Source organism: Penaeus monodon, chromosome 39 (genome assembly GCF_015228065.2).
Source record: "Penaeus monodon isolate SGIC_2016 chromosome 39, NSTDA_Pmon_1, whole genome shotgun sequence".
Classification (NCBI taxonomy): domain Eukaryota; kingdom Metazoa; phylum Arthropoda; class Malacostraca; order Decapoda; family Penaeidae; genus Penaeus; species Penaeus monodon.
Window position 1 is genome coordinate 9,826,065 of NC_051424.1, and position 5,000 is coordinate 9,831,064.

Genomic DNA, 5,000 nt, shown 5'->3' on the forward strand with positions numbered 1-5,000 from the left:
ATGATGATGATGATGATGATGATGATGATGATGATGATGATAGTGATGATGGCGGTGGTGGTGGTGATGGTGATGATGATGATGATGATGATGATGATGATGATGGTGATGATGATGGTGGTGGTGATGATAATCATAATCATTACTATTGTCATTATTATTATTGTTGGTGTTTGGTCATTATTATTATCATATCATTTTTATTTTCATTATTATTGTTATTAGTATCGTCATAACGGTGATGAGGATTCTTTTAATAATAGCTATGAGAATAATTACGATAAAAACAATAACCATGATGATAAAAGTAATAGCAATTATACTAATAATGATAATGATAATGACAACAAACAGCAGCAACAATGATAATAATGATAAAAAAGTAACTACAACAATAATGATAACAAGAATTGAAATGATAATGCTAACGACAATCATGACGGATTAGATAACAGTGAAGTCAAATCGGATAATAAATTATCAGCTTCTGGCGATGAAATGTTGCGTCATTGCCGCTCGAGAAACGAAGTGACGCGGCAGAGCAAAAGATGGCGCTGTTGTCCAAAGGGACGGCGAAAGGCGCAAACAAAAATTGCCGTATTTTCTTCGGTTGTAAACTAAGGATTTTTGTTTATTTGTTTGGGTTTGCGATGCGTTTCTCTGGATTTTGCTTTTCCTCATTCGCTTGTTAACTATAGGATTAAGATTTAATTTTATTATAAACGGATGTAAAATTGATTTGAGTTTGCGTTTCTCTCTCTTCTCTCTCTCTCTCTCTCTCTCTCTCTCTCTCTCTCTCTCTCTCTCTCTCTTCTCTATCTTATCTATCTATCTATCTATCTATCTATCTATCTATCTATCTATCTATCTATCTATCTATCTATCTATCTATCTATCTATCTATCTATCTATCTCTCCCCTTTTCTTCTCATTAAACATTCATAGTCACCATCTTCCACTATCAAAAATTCTGATAAAGAAAAATATAACACAGATAACACCCCCAGTTGCGCTTTTCCCCCATATTATAGCTACGGACAAAGCGGATCGCAATGTATTTACCAAAGATTTTTAAAATATCACACCGGAGGCCAAACCCTGGCTGTCGACGTAAACAAGCAAACCCTCCTGAATAAACTGCCTCTTCTCTCTCTTTCTCTCTCTTTCTCTCTCTTTCTTTCTCTTTCTCTCCCTTTCTCTCTCTCTCTCTCTCTCTCTCTCTCTCTCTCTCTCTCTCTCTCTCTCTCTCTCTCTCTCTCTCTTCTCTCTCTTTCTCTCCCTTTCTCTCTCTTTCTCTCTCTTTCTTTGTGTGAGCGACCTGTGTCCATCCCCCTTAAAGAGACCGTTTTTTTGGGAAGATACGCGAGCTACGTCGTCCTCAAAATGCCTTTCGGGCGGATGGCACTACTAGTGGCACCACGTGTTTGGCTGCCTTAAATGGCCCCCTTAATACCTTTGGGACCACCGCTGTTTCAGCTACTCTCGTTCCCTTCATTGTAGACACACACTCTCTCTCTCTCTCTCCTCTCTCTCTCTCTCTCTCTCTCTCTCTCGCTCTCCTCTCTCCTCTCTCTCTCTCTCTCTTCTCTCTCTCTCTCTCTCTTGCGCTATCGAGTCCGCTCGTTCTCTTATTATTTCGTTTCTTATTACTCTGTTTTTATCTTATTACTTTTATCATCTCTATTATCTCTCTTCTATTGTTCATTATTTATCTTCATTTTTTATTATTCTTATCTTATCTCATATCTTCTTATTACTTCTTTGTATTTATGGTTGTTGTTGTTGTTGTTTTTTTTTGTTTTGTTTTTGTTTTTTTTGTTGTTTTTGTTGTTGTTGTTGTTTTGTTTTGTGTTGTCGTTGTCTTGTCTGTCGTTTCTTGTCGTTGTCTTATGTTGTTTTCGTTGATCGTTGTCTTAGTCGTTGTTTTGTTTTGTTTGTTGTCGTTGTCATTTTGTATTAGTTGTTCGTTGTTTGTTGTTGTTGTTGAAAGATGGAATAATGCAATGCCGCACTGATATCGATAAATAACAACCCTCCCTGACCAGGACTCGAACCTAGGTCACTCCGGGTATGAAACAGGAGGCCAGTGCTAAACCAACCGTGCCACACGACCCACTAAAAGGAGTGTGTAACTAGGATCTTACTAGCTCCATTCTATGGAGCTTATTATTATTATCATTATTATTATTATTATTATTATTATTATTATTATTATTATTATTATTATTATTATTGTTATTATTATCATCGTCAACATCATCATCATCATCATCATCCCTTTTCCTCTCTCCTCCTCTCTTTCTTCCTCTCCGTCTCTCATTCTCCTTCCTCCTCCCCTTCCCTCTCTCCTGACTCTTTCTCTCCGTCTTGTCTATCTCCTCCCCTCCTCCTCCCCATCCCCTCTCCCCCTCTAACTCTCTAACTCTAACTCTAACTCCTCCCCTTCCCTCTCTTCATTATCATTATCCTCCTACCTCCTCTCCTCCTCCTCTTCCTCTCCTCCCTACCATACATACATACAGCCATTATTACTTTTTAAATTTTATATCAGATACAGTGAGTAATGGTTTTATTTATAACGATTGCGTTTTTCTATCTTTTTTCTACCTGTTTTGTATAACGTTTTCAACTATGAAGCTACAACCCTACCACTCAGTAAAACAGCCTGTTACTAACTACAAATTCGTTTCAAAGAGAAAAATATCACCGAACAAGTTTGCTTTATTGTTGTGGGAATTACTTTGTTTTTTACAAATCTTTTGTGTACATTACGTTATCCGATAACCCAATTAATTCTGCAACTGGTAATGGGGTATAGTACAATGCCATTTTACAGACTTTTGATAAACAGCTTACTTGTTCCCTGAGACTGGACCTTAACCTTCTTCAAACACGCCTATCACGGGAATGTACATTTATCATAATCTGTTGTGATCCTCTTTGTTTCTGTAATAATCTGGACTATCCTTCCACTTATTTGTTATTCCAGTATCTAAGCCTTCTGTCTGTGTCTGTCTTCATCTCTTGGTCCTGTACTTTATGACGCTCAGGTTTCTGACTGTTCATTCGTTCACAGCAATCTCTTACTCTTCTTCCTATCTGTCTTTCCCCCCTTTCCCACCCTTTCCTTGCTTCCTACGCCCTCCTCACGGATGTATCTTCTTCTCTTTCTTTCTCTCGTTCTCTCTCTTTTTTCCCCTCTTCTGTCTCTCGTTCTCTCCTTTACATTCCTCTCTCCACTCCGCCTCCTTTCCCTCTCCCTCTTGTTTTTTTCCCTCTTTAATCTCCTCTTTTCTCTCTCTCTCTGTCTTCCTCTCTTTCCTTCTATCTTTATCCCTCCCTCTCTCCCTCTCCTTCCTCCTCACTTTCTTTCTCACCGTCTCTTTTCCTCCCCCCCTTCCTCCTCTCCCTTCTCTCCTTTCCTTCCTCCTCACTTTCCTCCTCCCTTCCCCCCTCCTACCTTCCTCCTCCTCTCTCCTCTCTCCCTCTCTAACTCTTTCTCTAAGTCCTGTGTCTCTCCTACCCTCCTCCTCCCTTTCCCTCTCTCCCTTTCTATCTCTTTCTCTCCGTCTCTCTTCCTCCTCCCCTTCCCCCTCTCCCTCTCTAACTCTTTCTCTCCTCTCTCTTCCTCCTCCCCTTCCCTCTCTCCCTCTCTAACTCTTTCTCTCTTCCTCCTCCCCTTCCCTCTCTCCCTCTCTAACTCTTTCTCTCTTCCTCCTCCCCTTCCCCCTCTCCCTCTCTAACTCTTTCTCTCCGTCTCTCTTCCTCCTCCCCTTCCCTCTCTCCCCTTATCCAAACACGCGTCCTGAAGGCGGCGCTCAGACAATGGTCACAAGAGAAACAGCGAGAGGCGAGCAGAAGCAAGACCACAAAGGCTAAAAGGTCTCGGGTTCTTTTCCCTGTGTGTTGATGGCAAGGCGGCGCTCACTGCTGGAGACGTGAGGCGGAGCGTGTCACAGCCAAAGTCTTTCTCATTTGCATTACCGAGAAGAGTGACCTTGGAGGATTTTTTTCGTGGGCCGTGTAAAAGCGCGGAGAGAAAAGGAGAAAGAGGCCTTTTCTTGTGGTTCAGATCTTTCTTTGTGTTATATTTTTGTCTGATATCTTTTCTTAAATCGGTAGGTGATACATAAACACATACACACACACACACACACACACACACACACACACACACACACACACACACACACACACACACACATCACACACAATATATATATATATATAATATATATAATATATATATATATATATATATATATATATATATATGAGTATATATATGTATATGTGTGTGTGTGACTGCTTGTATTTAGCTATTTCAATATTTATCAAAAACAAACATTTTAACAAAATAATTTCATTAGAAAATATGCAATACTATTTTAGTCTAAATTCAAATTCATCGTGAAGCTATGAAGCTGACTGAAACTAAAGCATTAAAAATCTCTGATGATACTGATTCGTTGTTAGAATTTAGTTTGAAAATTTTAGCGTCGAAAACTCCAAAATTGGCAAACATAAACCGCAGAGTTTTCCTGAGCGGTAAAAAAAATCGAACAAAACTTCCCATAAACTATCATCTACTTTTCGACTGTCTACATATTGAAATTTTAAATAACGAGACTGATTGATTACCCATTATAAAGGATATCCGATGCCCATAAAAAAACAAGTTTCTCAGGCCTCCGTTCTACCCAAATCTACCTCAGTTGTATCTTACCATCGACACTTAATACTTTTTTGTTACCTTATATCACACGATTTAGTAACTTACACATGCAAGTATATAAATATGGCAACATGACAAGAAATGTCTCTGCTTCTCCTGTGTGTTACGCTTACATAATGTCACTCATCATTAGGCCTACTTAACTATGTGTATCTCAGATTCCCTGCGTGATTTTCCTGTGTCGTACTTACACTCTGTCACTCTAAGATACAAGGAAAATTGTGTGTACATAGATATAACGAAAGAGAATCACCGTATGGAGAGA